Below are 24,208 nucleotides of genomic sequence, written 5' to 3' on the forward strand. Positions count from 1 at the left end.
GTTCTCCAATCAAAAGGGTTACTATAAAGGGATTGGTTTGAATGCATTTATCTGCAAATGTTGTAGGATTCTGTTGTTGAGAAGGGGCTATATAATTATTATTATTATGATGATGATGATTGTGGCAGATTCGTTTTCTACATGGAAGTCTAATCTCCTCCGAAGACCTTTTCTGGGGATCGTCGATAGATGGTTTTTCAATAGGAATCGTTTCCCTCGGATCCTCAAGAGATAGGGGGTCCTGTCTTGAGACATGGAGCGGTCTCTCCTCCTCCTCGAGAAGTCTTGAGAAAGGGAGAGGATTTTCGGTTCCCTTATTCTTGAGGGGTCTTGACAAATTGAGAGGTCCCTCCTCTTCGAAAGAGAGAGAAGTTTTGGTTCCCTTATCCTCGAGGGGTTTTGACAAATCGAGAGGTCCCTCATTTTCGAGGGGTCTTGATAAATGGAGAGGTTTTTCATCTTCGAGGGGGTTTGATAAAGGAAGAGGTCCCTCCTTCTCGAGGGGTCTTGATAAATGGAGAGGTTTTTCATCTTCGAGGAGGTTTGACAATGGGAAAGATTTCTCCTTCTCGAGGGGTCTCTCTTCCTCAAGGGGTTTTGAGGAAGGGAGAGGTTTTTCATCCTCGACGGGTTTTGACAAACGGAGAGGAATCTGAACAGGCTTCTCCTCATCCCCATCATTATCGAGGAGGATGAGGATAGGCTTTTGGAAAGGTTTTTTCTTTTTCTTCTGAACAGGCTCCTCTTGATGCTCGGGGAGAGGGATGGGGTAGTTGTTCCACCATTCTATTTTTTCTTGCTCGAGGATTTTTTCAAAAGTCGTGGCCTCTCTATGATGAGACGAACGAGGAGAGTCCTCGAGAAGAATATAATAGGTATTCTTCCCAGTCTTCTCGATCGAGAGAGGTTCGTGCAAACATTTATGCAACCATTCACTAAAATGAACGAGAATCCCTTTTGTCTTCTCAAGACGATCCATAATCCTATTCTTTTGCGAGACGGTTAGAAAGTGGGACGTGTAAAAATATTTGGCTCGTTTCATTAACAAAATTTGTGCATCCAAAGGTGGAATGTCACGAGCCATCAACACGTTTTCGACGGATAAAAATTCGTCCCGCATCTTTTGATAACTCCCCACGGTATAATAACCCGCACATTTTGAAAAATCGGAGGCTTTCAGGTAAACGACTCCTTGGATGATATAAAAGGAAAGATCAACATATTTATATTTGAAAGGAATACACGTAGTGAGCTGGGGATGCCTCCTCATGATCCACTTGGACCAAAATACGACTTTGGGGCTCTCCCCTTTTATTTATAGAGAGAAAGAGAGTGTGACCTTCCCTTCCCTCCTCCTCCTCTCTCCCTGCTTCCTCTATCTCTGGACGTCCTTGGATTGGAAAGGTTGACTTTGAAAAAAAAAAGAAGGTCATGGTTGGATAATTTTTTTGTTTATTAAATTATTACTTTCACTTCCTCATTCCCACACACATTCATCTTTTTAAGAAAAGAAAAAGAGGTCATGGAGATAAGATTTCTTGGAAAGAAGAGAGAGAGAGAAACAAAAAAAACAAATAAAACGGACGTCATAGAGCCTCTATGTGTGTCTGTGTGTGTCTATATAGATATATAAAAAGACGAGAGTACTGGGCGAGATCATTTCTTTTCCATTGGGAGCCATGTCGCTATTAGATGTTTTTCCAACTCAACGGATTTCGAACGGGGAGGATTTGAAGACGCTAAAGCAAATCTCCAACTTGAAAATTTTTTTGGCGTGTCATTGTGCGACATTTATTCCGCATTTACCACCTCATCAAGCGATCGTTTCTTTCAACCAAGATGTCGAATCCTCCAACCTGCTCGTTCAGAATATATACAGAAATTTATTCGAATCGCAACAAACGAAAGAGGAATCTCCCTTCTCTTGGAATCGGATGGATCGAGCTTCGAGACGGCCCATTCAAACAGACCGGCGATATACAGATCCGCGCACGAGTTTTCGGTGGAAGAATATTTTTCTCACGAAACGATATTTTACGTTTGGAGTGAGAACGACGGCTGAGGACGAAGTTCATATTGTTCAAACCACAGCCGCTCCTCTCGCCTATTACGAATCATCGTCCCCCAATCTGAAGGAAAGAAGTTTTAAAGTCAGCGACAGGATGAAATATAAGAAATATATTCTAAGACCTTTTCAAGACTATGTCTTTCGCCCGAAAACGCAATATCTCATCGTCACAACCCAGAACAGTCTCTTTCTCGTCGATCGGTGCTCGTACTCGCTTTGGAAACAATTGAAAGAGGAGATTTCTTTCCAATCGCCGATGATGTTTCAAGAAAAAGAAGAAAACCCTCCGCCACCTTTACCCATCCCTTCCTTAGATGATAAGAGGAGCTGGACCAAACCGTTATTTCCCGAAACAAAATCGACCCGGCAACGGAATGAAATTGAAGTCATCACAATTGAAGATGAGGAGGAAGAAAAAAAATTACCTCTTAAAAAACGGTCGACTTACCGGAACCTACCTGGCGTGCAAGATCCGCTTCAGAATCCAGAAGCTTCTTCTTCTTCTTCTTCTTCCCCGACTTGTTCAAACAGGCAACCTCTTTCGGACTCCTCACAGACAGAACCTCTTCCAGTATCCTCTTCTTCTTCTTCTTCTCCTCCAACCTGTCCCGACATCGTAGACGTAGAATGTCAGACGGGTCCACAAGCTTCAAAAAGTCCCGACATCGTAGAGGTAGAATGTCAGCCGGGTCCACAAGGTCCAACAGGTCCAGAAATCATGGAGGCAGAATCACAGCCGGGTTCACAAGTTCCAACGGGTCCAGAAATCATGGAGGTAGAATCGCAGCCGGGTCCAGACATCCTAGATCCCTCCACTCATCCCAAAGAGACTCCAAGTGTTTCAAGACAGCCTTGTGAGGATCCAGCCCTTCCCGTATGGAATGATTATATGGACTTACAAAATTTAGTGCAACAGGAAGGAGAAGAAAATAATCATACGGATGGGTGGGTCAAAGACTGTTTAGATCATTTAACCTCGAATGAAATTGAACTGTTATGGAATTGCATTTCTGAAATCACATCGGAAATGGGATAAAAACCAAAACAAAAAAAAAAAAACAATTTTTTTTAATAACAAATTGGAGGAGGGTCATGATGTCATTTTTTAAAAAAAAATATTATATAGAGTCCAATCCTTGTGGTTCACTTCAGTTTTCCAGCATGAGGTGATCCACGTTTCCCGAAATATGGATCCCATTCCAAGAGAGATTGTGTAGAGCCTTCACTTCAGTTCTTTTTTTTATATACCAAGAGGAGAGGGTCCCCAAAGGGTTACCCATGTCCAAAGAGAGAAAGTGTAGAGCATTCATTTCAGTTTTTTTTTTCAAGTTTAGGGGAGGGAGGTCTCAAAATGACACCCCCCCCCCATTTTCCAAAGAGAGATGGTGTAGAGCGTTCATTTCTGTTTTTTTCCAAAGTTAGGGAGTTTTCAAATGGCTACCCATTTCAGAGAAAGAGAGAGAGAGAAGGTGTAGAGCGTTCATTTCAGTTTTCCAACATTAGAAGGTCCCAAAATACCTTCTGAATTCAAAGAGAGATCGTGTAGAGCGTTCATTTCCAGTTCTCCAAGATCAGAAGAAGAGGGTCCGCTTTTCCCAAAAGGGCTTTCCGCATTCAGAGACAGCGAAATGCAGACTTCAGTTTTCTCCCTCCCCAAGAATAGAAGGTCCCAAAATGGCTTCCCATTTCAAAGAGAGAGGGAGAGGCGTTCATTTCCATTCTCCAAGATAGGGTCGTCTGCTTTTTCCCAAAATGGTTTCCCAATTCATAGAGAGAGAGAGAGAGAGTAAAAGGGTGTGTAGAGCGGTCATGTTCATTCTCCAAGATAGGGTCGTCAGCTTTTTCTCAAAATGGCATCTCCCCATTTAAAAAGAGATCGTAACCAATTTTTTCCAGTTTTTTCCAAGATGGGGGGGGGGAGAAGAAAACCTAGGATGGAATAACACGACACACAGAGAGAAAGAGAAAAAAAAACGCCATCTTGTCATTTTCTGATAGGGTACCGGTGTTCGAATACTTTTGTGACCGACTGTACGGGTTCGTCATAAATTGAATGCACAAATCCGATGAAAAGTGAATAAAATTTAATCTTATCCTAAGAATAAATACAAAATGCTTAAATTTCATCAGAGATAATTGTACAATATTGCAATATCTCACAGTAGTTATATTTTAAACTACTAAAACGTTTTACAGAAAACTAATCCGATTTCCCAGCGAATTCACTACAGTAAACAACAAAGGTTTTCTAAACAACTGAATTGAGATGTTTTCCTTGAGCTCTTATAAGCTTAATAAAATGCACGAGAATATTCTGGTACTTTCTCTATTTTCCCGGTTAGCAAAAGCGTACAATTACGACATATTATAGACTCTTTCTCTCTTGTTCCACATAAACTAGAATAGACCCTATAATGGCCTGGAGAATTTTCGCACAGGTGTGAATAAAACTACTCACTCCGACGAAATTCAAAATAGTATAATTTATTAATAATTAAAATAATTCAAAATAGTTTACAGAAGTTTACACCGTTTTCGTGCGTTACAAAAGCACCGTCAACTTGAGGTGGAAACTAAACGTAGAATATAATGTAAATCAAACCTAAAATAAATTGTGCAAGATAGCCTAAGAGGTTACGCCTAAGAGGTGGACTCACAGGAACCTAACCGGCGTGATACTAAATCTGATAAGGCCAAAAGGCTTACTAGCGAAACAGAGAAATAACAACGAAACGCGCGCTTGGCTAGCGAAACACGCTCTGAATAAACTGAGAGAATCACCGGTTTAAATAAGCACTTCCCTTTACATCCTGGCGAGAAAATGTGAGGGGAAGTTGAGAAGTCTAGTACAGGAATCGAACTTGAAATAAATTTGTTATGCAAAATAAAGAAAACCCTACAATGTATATTTATTAAATGCGCGTGCTCCTGTACTTTTTATTTTTCCGCGTAGCTTTCTCTTCAAATAAGTCTCGTACTGCATTGCACGGGGATATAAAACAATTTTAATTAAAAATTCTACTAAAATTGCCAAATAAATACAAAATAGTAACAATACGTTTTTTAGGGAATCTTTCAAGAAAGATAGATAAATCAAAGAGACGTATAATCGAAATTTTAGCTGAAGATGCAATACGTATATATGAACAAATTCCTATTGCTGTTACATAAATTTAATTTTATCATCCTACTTTTAGTTTTTTTTAAAACACTAGCTTTATTTTAAGAATATAAAACTTTTCATTTTAACCCTTTATAGGGCAATATTCCGGAATTTGTCAGTTTTTTAATCTCTTTCTTAAAAATTGCTAATTCTTCTAGTAAGCCTGAGTTTCGAGTGTTTCCTTTTAATTATAAATAGCAACACTACCCTATGCACGCTCAATATTTTGCAATTTTAAAATTAATATACCTCGTTCAAAGGTATCATGTTTGAAGATTCATAAATTAGCTTTGAAAGAAAAAATTCAAAATATTCAAATATATGACGCTGAACCTTATACATTTACCGCTAATCAATCAATGCTGTTAATTAAAAGATTATTTACTCTGTTTTAATACTGACATATAAAAATATTGCCAGCGCCCATAGCGAGGGTACCTTACCAATAGATAGCAGCGTCAGGCTTCTTCTTCTCTGTTCGTTGAGAGAATTTATTTATATTGTAATTGTTTATGACGTAATATGATACAATTATTATGATTAATTTACAAGTTGTTTATGATAAAATATTATGTTCATAATGGATGGGGAGTTTAATAACTCATCAGTGCTATAAATGAATAAAAGTATTTTAATTCCTTTTTATACTTTTTTTACTTTTTTATACTTGTTAACAGCTGTAGAAAATAAGGTAGCTCATGTACTTTTTTCCTGAATATTTTCTACAGAATTTCTGAATATTTTCTATTTTGAAAGATTTCGTTTCCAATTAATCTTTCTCAAACGGAAAATTTAAAATCAACGGCAATATTCAAGTCTAAAAGTCACAGTAAAATAAAATCCTTTTCTTGTCTATGTTATAATCCGGGTTCTTGCATGTATGACTGAAAGAAGAAACTGGTTTCATTAAAAATAAAATGGCTTTTTAAATGGAGCTCATCCCTTTCGTCGGATAAATTCATTAAGTGGGCTTCAAGAAATTCCACCGAGATACCTTAGAAGTCTATGCCTATAACATTACATAAGATACAAATTTTTGTAATCATGCAGTTCAGAGGCAAACCATTCATATGCGGGGCCGTTTCTTTTGTCGTGATACATTTCGTGCCCGAAATTGAGTGAAAAGCCTTTGAAAAAATAGCCTTACATATGCAGCTTCTCTAAAAAAACTGATTTTCTTCAAGTTCTTGCATTTTCTTCTGTCGGAAAGTAATCGTTTTCAATGTTGACACAAGAACAACAAAATATTTTTATCATTTTTACTTTTGTCTATCTCGTATGCTTCTCAATTCTTTTAAAATTTTAGTTTCAAGTGCCTTAAAATTTTAGTTTCAAGTGCCTTCCATTTTCTAGGTGTAGGAATTAGGAAATAAGATTTAGAGAAGAGAGGAAGGTCAGAAAACGTCAGATTAAAACCTGTTTACTAAAATGAACACGGTTGTTGCGTAATCAAGACAATATTTTTACTTGCTTGTAGGATTCACCACTGTGTAATTCTAAGTTACAGTTGAAAGTGAAGAATCTTAAGAGCTAGTAAGCGAATAATCGCTTGAGTTCGTGTACAGGAAACAACAAGTAAGAAGGGTGAAATAACCCTTTATTGCTCCAATTAAAGCTTAACAAAACTTCGTCTTGGAGTTGCACAATAAAACCGACACTTGGGCTTGAACTTAAGAGACTAAGAATTAAACTAATCTTAACTAAAAAAGCGATATAGCCGAAGCTATCAAGATTCTAACCGAGGTGGCTCCTTAACACTAATTGACTGCGAAGCTATCAAGGGCCTAAAGTACGGCCGAGCGTAATAATAACTTACGAGAGAGTAGCCTAAAAAGGCGAGACGCGTGCAGCCAGAATATCTGGTATGTCTCTCCCGGGTGTCGACGTAGAGAATTCTGCGAAGCTACTGGCTAGGATCTGTACCTAGGCAGTCTCGGCCACGGGGGTATAAAATTTATTAACTTGGTAGTTCTGAAGGCCCTGGGAAAGGTCACTTATTGGCCGGCCTCGGGGGTCTGACATGTCCTGAGCGGTGCGGAACTGTAGCCGGAGGGCTAGTTCCCCTCGGTTTGCTGGGTAACGGCCCACTGCGACGGGCTCGCGCATGCGACTAGCAGGAGCAATTGACGACCAGTGCTGCCTGGTGTCGTATCCAGGTGGTGAGTTGCTTCCCTGGAAGGGTAATAGTGAAGGTTGGACCTCCACGAAGTGCCCAAAGGAGGGTAGACCCTTAATTTGATTGAGTTCACGAGGCGGGGAAGCCAAGAACCTTGTTGTAGAACTTCACGGTTAATTACCGCTCTTCCTCGTTAGCATTCAGACGTGATTATAAAACTACGTTCCGGCCGGAAGTGGTAAGTTGAAATTAAGAATGGATAGGAAAGGAAGTTTAACTCAGAATGAAACTGTTAATAAAATTAACATATTTCTTACATGTTTATTTTGAAAAAAAAAAAAGAATTATATTATTACTTTTTGATTATTATTTTTTATGTTTCAAAAGTGTGTTTTTGTTTTATTATTGAGTAAAGTATTGCCTCATGATTTTTGTAACCATATTTATTTTTTGTGTGGCAACTGCTTTTCTGTAATCCTTCGATTTGTTTTTTGTGGTGGTAGGGGGGGTGCCAAGAGTGATGCTGTAATGCTTTGAAGAGAGAACATCCTTTTTGATTTGGTAGATGAAACATGTTGTTTCAGAACGTTCTTTCTTTAAAAATATGTAAAATAAATGTTTTCTTTTTGAACTCGGATAATATAAATGTTATTTAGTTTCAACATAAGAGCAATGGCGTCCATTTGACAGGACTTTTGTGTGATTTCGCGTAGTTTTAATTTAGGCGTTCTGTTAAAATGGAATTTTTTAAAGCAAAATGTAATAGTGAACAGACTTCGTTTACGTTAACTACGAAAATTGTGGAAGAATTGCCTACTTGTTACCGATTTTGAGAGATTGCAAGTGTTGTTGAGGCCAACTGATTGACAAATTTGAACAGTACTTAAAGCAGTGGTTTAGAACTAACTGAGTAAGCTGATTTTAAGAATGAATTTAATGCGGCTAAAGGATACAGAGATTCCTTTACAGCTTTAAAAGTGAAACTTCAGAATAAAATCGGACAGTTGAATTTGAAGAACATTACTACAAATATGGCTTCAGTTTCGAATTCGGATGTTAACGAAAATAAAAACAAGAAGTTCAAATTTCCTAAACTTGAACTGAAAAATTTCTCTGGAGATGCAAAGAAAAGTTTTAGGCTTCTAGAGCCAATTCTATAAAATTTCAGGGTGATGAGGATATTGTTCCGGAAGATAAGTTTTTGTACTTAGTTCAGAGTTCAGAACCTGGCTTCAAGGAACCTCAACTTTTGAACAGCTTCCCTGTTACCGCCGTGAATTATCCCAAAGCTATCGAGCAGCTCAAGAAAAGATTTGGAAGAGAAGATCTTTTGGTGCAAAATCTACGTAAGAGGTTTGCTTGGGCTTATTACGAAGAATGCTGCAACAGCTGAACGGCGTCGGACTTAGGAATACTTTACGATAGTACAGAAAGTAAATTACGAGCGCTGGAACAGTGATGCTGTAATGCTTTGAAGAGAGAACATCCTTATGAGAACATGTACTTTTTTCCTGGTACTAATTAATTCATGGTTAGGATGTACCAAGGCAAAGTTTGCTGATTTCTTGGGACCTTAAGTAGAGTCGCGCCTACCTGAGAATAGTCTACGTGTCTGGGAGAGGAGTAGAACTTCCGAAAAAGGATAGAAAAAGAATTCTGAAACTCTTGAAAAACTAATGTATTTTTTTAGGCATGAAGTAGAATCGGAAGAAATGATACGATTATCTCAATCAAGATTTACTCTTTTTATTAAACGTGTTAATAAAAATGTTATCTCAGGTAATTCAGACTTAGCAACAGCTGCCTCGCTGAAGTACAAATAAAACCGGTAAAGGCAAGCAAAATGTTTGTATACGAGTATTTTGTGGTAAGCCTCACATGAGTGCTAAGTATTTTAAAGCTGAAACTAGGAGCTTAACTGAAAAGAGGCAAATTGTACAAAAGAAAGGTGCTTGTTTTTCCTGTCTAAGAATTGGTCATTTAAAAAACAATGTAAAGACGATATTAAATGTCCCATTTGCAGTTGTGATCATATAAAATTTAGGTGTCCTCAGAATGTCATTCCGTAAAACAAAATGACTCTAAGTTGCATGTTTCCCTTTCTAATAATTGTAAAAGCAAGAAAGTTTATTTGCAAACTTTATGTGTTCTAATTAAAGTTAAAGATCGAAGGAGAAAATTTAGGATTCACTTGGAGTCGGGATCCCAACGATCCTACGTTGGGGAGAAAATTATGAAGCGAATGAAAGCTGATCCTATTCGACAGGAGAAAGTAACTCATAGTTTGTTTGGGGGGGAGGGAAACTGAATCCGTAACCCATTCTATTTTTGCGACTAACAAAAACAGTATAGATAACACTTTGAAGTGTTTTGAAGCTTTTTCAGAAAAAGAATATGCGGATTTGTCCCAAAAATTATGGATGCTCAGATTATAGAGGAAGTGAAGAGCAGGAAAACTGAGGTCAGTGAAATTGATTTATTGATAGGCGCAGATGTCATTGGCAATTTGTTAACTGACTTGATCATTCTGGCAATTTGTTAACTGACTAATACCTAGAATTACCATCTGGTTTAACTCCAGTCAAAACAAAATTGGGTTGTGCGGTTATGGGTAAAGGAAATGGTACTGTTAGGCATAATTCCCTAATAAATCTTTCCCTACATTTAAAAAATGCTTCTTTGTAATCTTTATGGAAGCTTGAAGTTTTGGGTATTTCCGATACGACGGAAAATACGAAAGGCAAAAATGCTCATTGCGCCTATGATATTGATTTTCAGAATAAATTATCAGTTCACGCCGATGGTAGATATGAATTAAAGTTACGCTGGAAATGCGAATTTACCAATTTATCAGATAACAAGAGAATTGCTTTGATACATCATCAAAAAATGATTAAGAGAGCAAAGGAAAATAATTAAAATAATTCTCTGAAAGAATACCAAAAAGTATTTAGAGAGTGGGAAAATTTAAATATTATAGAAAGTGCCCCAGAAAAGGAATTAAACAATAGATGCCACTTTTTACCATACAGACCGGTTATTAAAAAGAATAGTGAAACCACTATGATAAGACCTGTTTTTTTTATACTTCTTCTCGTGAAAAGGGAAAACTATCTTTGAATCAGCATTTATTGAAAGGACCTAATTTAATAGAATTACTGGCTGATATTTTAGATACAATGAGATTTTTTCCTATTGGTCTGAGTGCAGACATAGAGGGATCATTCTGGCAATTAGAGATTTCTCCGAAGGATAGAGATTACTTGCGAGCTTCTACCCAAGTGATGAGGGAGAAATAGTGTATATCCAGGTATATCTGCAGGTTAGGTTTTGAAGTCGCCTGCAGCTCATATCTACTAGGCGCTTCTATTAAGCATCTCTTGGACAGTTGTTCATCTGATTTTGTAGATATGGCTGACAAATTGAACAATTCATTCTATGTAGGTAAATGTATTAAGGATGGCATATTTCGCAAGTGCACATCTGTGTAGCCACCGAGGGAGTGGCTTCTAGGTTGGACCAATGGGATCCAGTTATATTTCTGTTATGTCAAAATGACCTTTCGCGTGCTTAAAGATTTCAGCAAGATGGTTGAAAATATTTTGCCACGCAATTTTCTGTACAAAATAATTAAAGCATCGCCTATTTCTTATGAAAATTTTCATTGCGAAATTAGATCAAATATAAGCAATTGTGAGGATTTCACTACTTGATTGAAAGAATTTGAAATTAATACAAACACATACTGGATACTCCTCAAAAATATCCATGTGATATATTACTTAATAAGTGGTAAATAAGATGAAATATATGAAGAAAGAAATACGTGATAAACATCTGAGCCCAAATGCTATCTTAAGATAAAACCATGCATATGAGAAAAATATTTACACCAATTATATACGGAAATAGAAGTCAGCATATTTTATTGTAGTCTGTACGAAAAAGATGTTCTATAATAATAGTCAATGCAGAATTTATTCAAAGTGACCATTACTAATTTGCATTCGTATATATTTATTGTATTAAATATCACATTTAATAATAATTGTTACTTTTACATGCACTGTCTAAACAAGAAATACTCATCAAACAGAATTAATTTATCTTATCCACAACGAATGTATTCAATTTATTCACATATAACTTTTAGTGTTAATAATGGATATAATCAGATCATACACAATATGTATTCTTAATCTTACACTTTAAAATTCAAAAGAATGCAAACGCTGAAATAAGAAAACACTATATTCATTGTAACACTTCTAGTCCTTCTCAGTTCAATTAATACTCAGCTCAATAATAAATATATACATTTGAATTCTCTTAATCCACAGGTGTTAGTAAATCTGTAATACTCGAGACTAATTGTAGCTTGAGTCATTTTCTCGATGTAAAGAGCGATAATATGCCGTGAAATTTAGTCCAAATATTAATGAGTGATAAAAATCGCGAAAGTGAAATGTCAGCGATTCATTAAACTCAGAAAATGAAAGCACTACGAGATTTTCTACTATTACGCATTACATTTATAACTGCGAAACAAATGCAAATTAATATATAAGCAACATATACACTCACACCAATATGCACCAAGATTTAGTGTCACAAATTAGCTCAATAGAATCTCATTAGTCCATTTTCGAAAGCCCTCCCTCAGTGGCTACGCTGATGTGCACTTGTGAAATATGCTTACGGATGTTTACAATAAAGAGGAACAAGAGAATTTAACTCGAAAGGTCAAAAGTCTTGTTCCAGAGGCAGATTTAATTTTCGAGGATGGGAGAGCAATGTTGCTTCCAAATATACCACAAAGCATTCTGGGAACACACCTCTTCTAAGAATATTGTGGAATTTAGACAGTGATACATTAAGGTATAATATAAATGCAAATAATGATAACTTGTGATACTAAGGTAACTAAGAGACTAATTCTGTCTATTGTACAATTAATTTTTGATCCAATTGGAATACTTACACCTACAACTTTGCTTCCCAAACCTTTGTTACAAGAAACATGGAAACTGAAATTTTCTTGGGATGAGGTATTGCCTCATCCCAAGAAAGGCTCTATCTTTGTAAGTAAATTTTTCGTGTGGTTATCTGATATACTTTTTTGAAAAATGTGGCAATACCCCGATTCAATGAAACCTGTGCAACAGTTGAATTATGCATGCAAATATGCTTATGAAGGATGTATTTCCGCGAGAAGAATTGATTCGTGTAGTGTAAAAACTGCTCTCTTATGATGAAAATCTAGAGTGGCTCCTATTAAGAATTTGACGATTCCTAGATTGGAATTAATGTTTTGTTCCATTGGATCCCGATTATTATATTCTGTTTGTAAAGCTCTCAATGTTTTTGATATAAATGTAACTTTATGCTGTGATTCTACAGTCACATTATGGCGAATCAGAAATCCTGGTAATTGGTCGAACTTTGTAACCAATCGTGTTAAAGAAATTGCTACGTTGACAAAACCGGAATCATGGAGGCATGTGCCCGGTAATGTGAACTTTTCCGATGTGTTGCTCTGCTAAGAAAATGCTTAACTCGAATGGTATAAGGGACCTTATGTTAACGAAACTGACTTGAAAAAAAGGAAGGTAAAACTCAGTAATGTTTCTTTCTTTAATAATATTTCTTTCTTTAATAATATGTGAAATAAATGTTTTGTTTTTGAACTCGGTATTTAGTTTCAACAAGTATTTAGTTTCAACAACGGCAATAAGGTTGTAGAGACATAAGATATTTTTTGGAAGCAGGTAAGATGAAAAATTAGCAACGCCTTCACAGGAAATCGAACCGCGGACCTCTGGAATACACGCCCAACGAGCAGACCACCACACTACGAAGGTATGCCAAGAAGGTGGGAGAAATACCATATATACTCCCCCTTTTAAAGAGCAACTGGAGTAGCATGAAAATGGGGGTTCTGCGGCAGGAGGGTCAGAGGGTCAGGGGGCGTGGTCAATGACTTCACAGTGGAGTTATGGGAAGGGGCTGGCACCTGGGTATTCAAAAAAACCCCATGACTGTGAAACTGTGAAAGAGAGACCCTCGGGTGTCAGAAAGCTGAGGCTTTCGATAAAAGCCCATGTGTATGTGTGTGTGTGTGTGAAATTTTAATGAGTATTATGTTATTCTTTCCAATATTTTTAACAGTTATTTCTTTCCAGAAAAGCAGATATTTTGTTTCAGGGTTCGATCCTATATTTTGAATAATAGAACATTAAAAAAAAAGAAACTTCTAAAATAGATTATTTTCTTTTTCGTCCCTAGAGGACGCCATGAGCATCTTAAAAATAGATTATTTTCTTTTTTCGTCCCTAGAGGACGCCATGACCCCGTTGCCAATTTAAAAAAAATAACTTTAAATGAAAAGCAGGTCTACAACTCAACCAGCAGTCTACGAACAACTCAACTCCCCTCGTGACCACGCCTCCTAGTGTGATGACGTTACCTTTGTCCTCACCCTCTGTGTGACGTCATTGACCCTCTGACCCTCCTGCCGCAGAACCCCCATTTTCATGCTACTAACTGGGGATTTTAGGGGACCTAGTCGCCAAATCCTAGGTGAGGAGAATCATCATACACAACCCTTTTAGTTCGGGCGCCACTGTACAGACATTAGGTATTTTTTGGAAGCAGGAGAGATGAAAAATGTGCAACACCTTCGCCGGGAATCGAACCACGGATCTTTGGAATACGCGGCCAGCATGCAGACCACTACCCAAGTAGCATACGACTTTGCAAAGACGTTGCAAAGTGACGTGCAAGAGAGGCAAAGTGGTCGTGGTAACGTTTACGATGTCTTTACAACGTAGTGAAGACGCAAAATATTTGCCGTTGCATCTTGGCATTTTGTCGACGTCTCTGAAACATCATGATATGACTGCTTTTAAAAGTAGTCGTTTTAGCTTTTTTTTTTTTTTTTTTTTTTTTTTTTGGTTCATCAGCTTTACTTTTAGAATGAAAAGAGACTAAATCTGCCCTTTCAAGAGTCTGAAGTCCGCATAAGATTTACTTTTCAATGTTTCATTACTTGATTTCATCTAAATATATTAATCTAAGGTAGATTCATCTAATGAAATATAAATTTAATATAAACACTTTTCATTTATTAAATTTAATTAGTACTAAAAATACGTGCTAAATAATTGTTTAAAATTTTGTTAAAATAATTAATACTTAAAATATTTTTTATAAATATTATAGCAAAATATTTAAAAATGAAACAAATCTATAAAGTAAGTTATTAAGTTATGCATTTTATATATTTTAAAAAACCATATTTCCGAAATCAATGCAAATCACATGTGAGCAATTATTTCACTACTGAAATATGACTTTATTTGTTATTTTTGAAGTAAGGGCGAATTTATTTGAATTAATATGGTGACATAATACGAAAAATTTTACTATATGCAGTGAAAAAAGTACAATTTTCGCGACGATATGATTGTGCGTGAAGATATAATTCACGGATAAAAATGGGGTTATTTTATTCCGAGAAAACGTCCAATGTTAAAAGACGATGCATATCCATGCATATTTTAACGGCTGTCCAATATACACTGGTTATCATAAATTAAGGAAAAATCACGATTACTGAAAAAGTTACATGTAGAATTTTATGAAACTTATCCACAATATACAATATATAGTAAGGTATCAAATAACATAAAAATAAATTACCAGACAATTATGGTAGTATAGAAATTAGCACATGTATAAAATGAACAAATCGAAGGTATCAGTTTGCTATAGGAAAAGTACCTTCAATATGGAATATGGTCACCTCTAGAAGTAATACAGCACACACAGCAATGCGTGATGCTTTCAATTATACGGTCTATCAGTTCCATAGGAAGCGAGAGCCATTGCTCTTGCGAAGCAGTTGCAAGCGCAGCAAGGGTCTGAGGGGGCGGATTGAGAGCAGCTAGACGTCTCTCTAAAGCATCCCAAACGTGCTCGATAGGATTCAAGTCCGGGGATCGAGCTGGCCACTCCATGCGCATAATTGCTTCCTGTTGAAGATAATCATCTACAATGGGAGCCCTGTGTGGTCTTGCGCTATCTTTCTGTAACAGGAAAGCATCACCTATTGCCCTGGCACATGGGCGCACATAAGCATCAAGGATGTCATCTCTATAAACCGAAGCATTCACGGTTTACATTGGAAAGACATGGAGGCCTGTGCGTCCACCCAAAGAGATGCCACCTCAAACACAGACAGTGCCTCTTCCGTATGCAACTCTTTAACGGATGTTTTTTTGACAGATGATAACGGGTTCTAGGTTCTCTCCATATCAAATAACGCCTACTATCGCTTTCTAGACTAAACCTGGACTCATACGTAAAGAGAACAGCCCTCCACTGATCAGGCGACCAGTGGACATGTTGTCGTGCCTATTGCAAACGGTCCCTCGTATGGCGTGACGTAAACGGCACGCAGTGGCTTCAGCAAGGGAGGATCTAAGAAGAGTCGGAGTAGCGTTTCTATTCCTGCGTGCACATAATGTCCAATATCGGTCATCGGCGCTCGTCGTAGCAGTTGGCCGTCCTTGACGTAACTCCTAGATGACGAATCTGTGGTTTGAAATCGCCTCCAAAGTCTATGAACCACAGAAGGACTCACATTTAGCCATCTGGCCGCTTCTGTTTGACTTTATCCTGCCTCTAGTCTCCCAATGGCTTTCCATCGTAATTCTGCAGGCAAATGATGCCTGGAGGTCATTGTTACGATTTGGCTATCTCACATTTCTGATGTCACTATCACAGTAAAATATGTCGCTTGCTCTCAAACATGGACTTTTATTCTCCTCGCAGATGACGTATTCCGAGTGCCGCGCCACTAATTTGCGTATTGGAGTTTTACTCAGCTACTCTTACTTGGCAACATATTCAAATTTTACACGGTTTGGCTTATTTTTGAGGAAGTTATCGATATTTTGTGATTTTTCCTTAATTTATGATAACCAGTGTATATGACGGAAAACTCACCGACAGTTAGGAGAAGCCGAACGGAAAAATTAATGGAAAAAAAAAAAAAAAAAAAAAGAAATATTAACACTTTTCATAGAAAATAACAAAATTAATGGATTTGATAAATATCTAATAAATGTTGACATAAAAATTAGAGAAACTGTGAACAAAAATATTAAATTCATTACCTATAAAAATTCTCATGAACTGTTTGTTATGTTTTTACATTTTTGTACATCTACATGTATTCAAAAATCCTTGGTTTAGTCCTATACGGTACATTCGGGATTTGGCGACATTGACATTACATATATATGTTTTAGCGAGCCTGATAAATATTTTTTTGTAAATATAATCTTGTGAACATTGTTCATAATTCTGTTCAGTTGAAATAACTCTTCTAGGTCGTTTAAAAACATTCTATTAAATTATCAGAAGAACCGTCGAAAGGTTTAATGCATTCGTATAAATCGCAGAAAGTTACACTCCATTGCTCTTCAACCGATGACATTCCACGTACATTATTTACTGAATACTTATGTAGTTGCTTGCAAAGTTCTTTTTATAATAATTTGAACGGCAAAAAACAAAAGCAAGAACCAATTTTTTTCATTTATAACATCTTTATTATTCTTTTGTAGCGCTCGCTAACTCCTTGCTGATTTCAGCCCTGACAACCTTCAAAACTAAACTGAAACTGTATGTGAAGTGAAGTAGTAGTTTATCTAGTAGAAGTAATTGTAGTTATTATGACTAATAATAATTGTTGTCTACATCAATGCCCTACCAGTAACAAAGTTACGTTACTCTGAAAACATGGTGGAAGAGAAGATACGAATATCTACACAAATAACACTAATACAAATATATAAATTGAAATTATGTACACAAAGTAAAACATAGTTAAGTTTTAAATTAATATGAAAGAGTTATAAGCTCAAGAAGAGTCAATAACGTCATTGAAACGAACTGGAAGTTTTACTTGTGTTCCACAGCGCGTTGGTTTTTTAGGTAGTTCTAGTTGCTGACTTGGCACAGATGTTTGCTTACTTGGCACAGATGTATGATCACTTTCTGAAGTTGGAGACAAAAGTTCATTAGGTTGTAAACATAAGCTGGTTTTAACCTATCCACAGAGATACTAACTTGTTTATTTTTAATTGATAGAAGAAAATATTTCGGGGTTCTTTGCAGTACCAAAAAGGATCCTTCATATGAGGGCTCCAAAGCTTTTTTTACTCTGTCAACCCGCAGAAACACATGCGAGCATGTGTACAAATCTTTTGGGATGAAAATATTTTGTTTATACTTGGATTTGGATTGATAGAGCTTTAAGAGAACCATCTGATTTCGAAGATTACTTACAAAATTATCATTAGATATTGGAATGTTTGATTCTTCAAAAAATTCGCCAGGCAATTTAATAGTTTTGTCATAAACCATTTCAGCTATTGTATACTTACAGTCCTCATGTAGAGCAGCTCGCAAACCCATAAGAACTGTTGGTAATGTTTCGGTACAATGAAAAGAGTTATGACATCTAATAGCTGTTTTTAAGTACGGTGTAAACGTTAAATTTTCCCATTACTCTGAGGACGGTAAGAAGTTGTACGGTTTACTTTTACTCCTCATAGCGAGGCCAAATTTCGAAACAGATCTGAAATGAATGAAGTTCCTGTGTCAGTAATAAGACAAGAAGGTACACCAATGTTAATCATGTTATCCAATGTTCATGTTATCCAATGTTCAATCATGTTATCCAATGTTCAATCATGTTATCCAATGTTCAATCATGTTATCCAATGTTCATAAAAGGCTCTTGCTATACTTTCTGCTGTGATATTTTTGATAACGATTTGTGATATTTTGCACTTCCATCCAAGAGGTAAACCGATCAATACACGTCAAACAACAAGTGTATCTATTAGAAGGTGAATAAGGCTCAATTAAATCAATGTGCACGACACTAAATCTTTCGTCTGGGGCTTGATATTAAGAATATTCTGATTTTGTATGTTTAGTTACTTTATTTTTCTGACAATCGATACAAGTTTGGGCCCACTGTTTAACATCTTTTTTATATCCGGCCAAATGAATCTTTTAGTAATCTCTTTTACAGTACTTCGGATTCCAGGGTGAGCTAAACCATGAATTGCATTAAATATTTTCATTCGAAAAGTTTTAGGTATGAATGGTCTGATATTAGAAGTAGAGGTATCGCAATATAAGAGTTTTTCTGATGGTAATTAGTGCTGTTTAATATGCAATGATTTGGAATGTAATTTAAACTGTTTCAGTTCATCATCATTCATTTGTGCATCTGCTATCAGATCAAAATCAACAACAGGTGAATCGATGTCCTCAGTTTCTAGATAGGCTGTCTGCAACCACATTGTTTTGACCACTTATATGGCGTAGGTTAATAGAGAATTGTGAGATATATTATAGCTGCCTTAGTTGTTTGGGAGATGCTTTGTTATTATTTTGTTTAAAAGCAAATGTTAAGGGCTTATGATCCGTATAAATAGTAAAATCGCGGCCTTCAAGAAAATGTTTAAAATGTTAAACGAATAAATATATACCCAAAAGCTCGCGATCGTAAGCGCTATAATTTTTCTGGGCATCACTAAGCTTTTTTGAAAAAAATGCAATATGCTTCCATCCATTTGGTTCTTTTTGTTGAATGCCTGACCCAATAGCCAAATCGGATGCATCTGTGAGAAGTGCCAGAGGGTAATCCGAATTGGGGTAGGCCATCAACGCTACTTGAGCAATATCTTGTTTATTCACAACATTGTTCACAACTTTTACTGGTGTCATTATCCATAGTATTTTGCGTCGATCTTTTTTTGTAGATCCTTTCAAAAGTTCATGAAGAGGAGCCTGAGTTTCTGCGGCATTTTTTATGTAATTACGATAGAAATTGATCATTCCTAAGAAGGAACGAAGTTCGTGTATAGTTTGTGGCAATGGATATTCTATGATAGCTTTAGTTTTTTGAGGTAGACGTTTTGAGCCTTCAGCAGATATTTGATACCCCAAAAAGTCTATTACAGGTGCTCCCAAAACTGATTTGCTAATATTAATTCGGAGAGCATATTTATCTAAACACGGGAAAACTGTTTTAAGATGTAAATGATGTTCTTCCTCGCAAGAAGAGGCAATCAACACATCATACAAATATGGAAACACGAAGTCTAGGCCATACAAACTTCATTGATGAACCTCTGAAAGGTTGCGGGGCATTTTTGAGACCAAAACTCATGCCATTTAATTGGTAAAGACCAAAAGGTGTGATGATGGCAGTTTTTTCTTTATCTTCGTCTGCTACTGGAATGTGAAAATACGACTTAAAGAGATCAATTTTAGAAAATATAGTTTTATGAGTTAAAATATGTTGAAAATTTTGAATTCAAGGAATGGGATAATGATCAGGTACAGTTAAATCATTTAGTCTTCTGTAATCCCCACACGGGCAGAAAAAACCGTCTTTCTTTGTCACTATGTGTAGGGGATGTGGTGATGGCGATAAGGAGCGCGCCTTGCACCCTCCGATAAGTGTGGCAACCCTAGAAGAGAAGTCTCTTACGAGTAGCGAGCAGAGCAAAAACAGGCCGGCTGTCGGGAAATGTGCGCGAAGTTCCGAAATAAAGCTTAATTTTTATTGTGCACTATGTCTTGTTAATATTTATATTAATGCAGTAAGAACATAATGTGTGATATGGAATTCGAGGATTGATGGTAAAACATATAGGAAAACACTATAATGGTAACCCGGACTGTGTTAAATCAAGCCGTATGAACAGTTCTCAAGCACTTTCGGTTTTGACTACAAGCCATCACTCAAGATCTCCAAACCAGAAGTAATGGATTACATCGGTTTTCATCTTCCGGATCACAGATGAGTAGTAATTATAGATCATTTTATAATTCTGTTTTCTCCTTATCATTTAATTTCATTTTCATTAGTTAAAACTTTGCTTTTATTTTGGCTTAAAAACCTTGCACAATGTCTGATGTTCATGCCGTCCAAATTCCGGTTTATAACCGATCAGACCCATCTTTATGGTTTATTATGTGTGAAAGTACCTTTACTCTTGCCACCCCCAAACCTATCACAGAATCCATTACTAAATATAATTATGTAGTTGCTCATCTTCCTCCAGATATTGCATCACCAGTGAGGGATTTACTTATGAAACCAGACCCTATTGATCCATATACAAAGCTCAAAACTGAGTTAATAAATCGATCAGAAGAATCTTCTCAGCAAGAAATTCGCCAATTATTATCTGGAGAGGAATTAGGCTCTCGAAAACCTTCCGATTTGCTTAGAAATATGAAACGTCGAGCACAATCTTTAAATGTTCCTGACAACTTAATGTTAGAATTATTCCTTCAACGTTTGCCTTCGACTGCTCAGTCTATTTTGGCAGCGGTTTCCAATTTAACTGTAGATAAAGCTGCAGAAATTGCCGACAGAATTTTAGAAGTAAATCCAACCCCAGGGACTTGTGCCGTTTCTCGCACAGTCGATCAGTCTCTTCAGCATAAATTATTTAAACAAATAGAAAAATTAAACAAACGTATTGATCGCATTTCTCTTTCTCGTGGTCGCTCGCCAAATCGCGGAGATCGCAATAAGGAAAGAAGCAATTCCAAAATGAGAGATTATTCTGTTTGCTGGTATCATAGACGTTTTGGGAAAAAGTGTAGAGATGACAAATGTACAAAACCTTGTTCATGGCAGGGAAACGAAACCAGCAAAGAATAGAGGCGACTTATTCTTTGCCTCAAGTTTCACGTCGCCTGTTCGTTCGTGACCGTAGAACAAACCTTTCATTCTTGGTCGATACCGGCTCTGACGTGTCCTTACTTCCAGCAAATAATTCTCACAAACGGAATTCTCCCCAACAAACACTTTTCGCTGCTAATTCTTCCACTATTCATGTTTATGGTAAAAAAATACTTTCTTTGAATTTCAAATTAAGACGACAGTTTACATGGACTTTTCTGTTAGCAAATGTTAGTACACCCATTCTTGGAGCAGATTTTCTCCATTTCTTTGAATTGGTGCCAGATCTCAGACACAAATGTCTCAAAGATTTAAAAATGCAGTTTAAAACCGTCGGTTGCGTGAAAAATGCAGGTATTTATTCAGTAACAACTGTGTTTAGTGATACACCATATCACAAAATTTTAAAAAAATTTCCTTCAATTACTAAATTACCAGATCCTAACCAACCTGTTAAACACAACACCGTTCATCATATCATAACTAAAGGTCCACCTGTGGTTGCAAAACCTCGTCGGTTAGCTCCAGATCGCTTAAAAATAGCAAAACAAGAATTTCAAACTGTGATGCAATTGGGGCATTTGAGACCTTCGAGCAGCAATTACGCATCCCCACTTCACATGGTTCCAAAAAAGGGCAGTCTGGAATGGAGACCTGTAGGAGATTATCGAGCATTGAACGCTCAAACAATAAAAAACAAATACCCTATTCCATGCTTAGACGATTTTACTGCTGCATTGTACGGTACTAAAATTTCTAGTCATGTCGATTTGATTAAGGCATACCATCAAATACCAATTAACCCAGCTGACATCCACAAAACCCCCATATGCACACCATTCGGTTTATTCGAAAGCACCCGTATGCAATTCGGCTAATGCAATGCATCCGCGACTTTTCAACGTTTTATAGATGAAGTCACGCGGGATTTAGAAGGTGTTTACGCTTTCGTCGATGACTTGCTCATAGCCTCTAAAGATTCTGAGCAACATTTCAGGCATTTGAAAGCTTTATTTTCCAAACTTCAGGAATATGGACTTTGCATAAATGTTTCAAAATGCACCTTTGGTCAAACATCTATTGATTTCTTAGGTTTTCACCTTGGTGAAAACGGAATTGAACCTCTTCCTGACAAAGTCAAATGTATTTTAGATTTTCCTCAACCTACCACTCTCACTCAATGTTTAACTTTTACAGATGTTTCATACCTAAAGCAGCACATATTCTTTCCCTTTAATAGAATTGTTAGAAGGCTATATTAATAAAAAGAAATCTCGTTCGGGTGTTCAGGATTCATCCCCACAATTAAATTGGAACGAGAATGCTGAACAAGCCTTTATTGCTGCCAAAAATGCCATTGCTCAGGCTACCCTTTTGAGACACCCTATTCCCGGAGCCCAGCTAAGCGTCTGGGTAGATGCCTCAGACGTCGCAATAGGCGGCACACTTATGCAGTTGTCTCAACAAACATGGGAACCTATAGCATTTTTCTCTATGAAACTCGATAAAAGTCAACAGAAATGGTCCGCGTACGATAGGGAATTATTTTCAATTTATTCTGCAATTAAGAAATTCCAACACAAGTTAGAGGGCAGAAATTTTATAATTTATACGGATCTAAAACCATTAATATACGCTTTTAAACAGAACCCTCGTAAATGTTCACCTCGACAATTGCGCCATTTAGATTCTATTTCTCAGTACTCTACTGATATTAGGCATGTGCAAGGTTCAAAAAACGTTGTTGCTGACGCTCTTTCAAGAATCGAAATTGATTCCATAACAAAATCTCCATTTTTGGATTTTAAAAAATTTTCGGAAGCTTATCAGGTTCAGTGTTTCTCCTTACTTGCTTGGGGAACATTGAAGAACCTGACTCGGAACAGGGAGCTTACTAAAGCTGTGTCCAATAAAAGTGGGAAGTAGACAAGATACACAGGAAGTGTATACGAAACCCTTTTTTTTTTTCACTCTTTACAATAATTTCCGTACTTCGGAATACAGAGACCAACTACTTGTGGTCTGAACGTAAGAATATAAAAATATTAACTAAACTTTAACTTAAATTTGGCATAATAAACAAGGGCCTACGTGGAAGATTGGCCGTATATTAACAGGAAGCCGTATGTAGTACAGAGAACTGTTAACACTACAATACGTTTAAAATTATCCAGAGGATTAAACCTCTGGCCTGGAAGGCAACCAGCAACCGAGTAAAACTGCTAAGGCAAGCGGCCTGCTTCGACTAACTCCTTCCTCTCTCTTGCTTGGCAAAAAGCCACAATTTAAGTACTTGGCGTTCGCCAGACAAATTTGCATAAATAAGTTAAAGCTTTTAATTCTGGCCGGAAGTAGAAAATAAGAAGTGATAGAAAAGATTTAAAATAAAAATACACGTTAGTAAAACTTAAGATCCTTACATACTTCCCGCCAGAGTTAATTAGTTTGAAACTGAGGTCTAAAACGACCTTGTTGAAAACTTTTAGCTCTAGAATCTAACGCGAGGCCAATCTTTTACAAACATTTCTCACTAGAAACTAGAAATTAAAAAAAAAAAATTTGTTTTTACATTATCAGCTCCATGGACAATCTTTTCATCTGTACTGCATCTAAACAGGAGCTTTTAGTTCAAATCTGGTTCCTTCCAGAGATCTGGAAGGAAAACTAGTTTAATGAAATGTTACACAATTAAATGGCAAGTAACATGAATATTTATATTTCTCTTAACATTCTTATTTCATTCATGACTTAAATTTAATTATCTCTCCCCGTGCTCTCTGACATGTGTTGTAAAAGAAAACACCAAACACGAATGTGTTTATGTATACGTGTTCAACACTGCCGCCTACAATAAAAACACTAACGTGTTAAAAATTCAACATCACAAGACCTCGTAACACACCCTATCTTCATCTCTAAACCCTGAGGTACTATTCTGAAAGTGGCTAACTCTGAAGTGTAGCGTCAGAGAGCCTAACTATATTCATTCAACCTTTAACACATATTCACAATACTTTTTTTTTTTTTTCAGTCACACGAATAAGTTTAAAATTTTTGGCATTACTTTTACTTTTA

Source organism: Stegodyphus dumicola, chromosome 8, assembly GCF_044657685.1.
Source record: "Stegodyphus dumicola isolate Sdum_Otavi_A_Nest chromosome 8, ASM4465768v1".
Classification (NCBI taxonomy): domain Eukaryota; kingdom Metazoa; phylum Arthropoda; class Arachnida; order Araneae; family Eresidae; genus Stegodyphus; species Stegodyphus dumicola.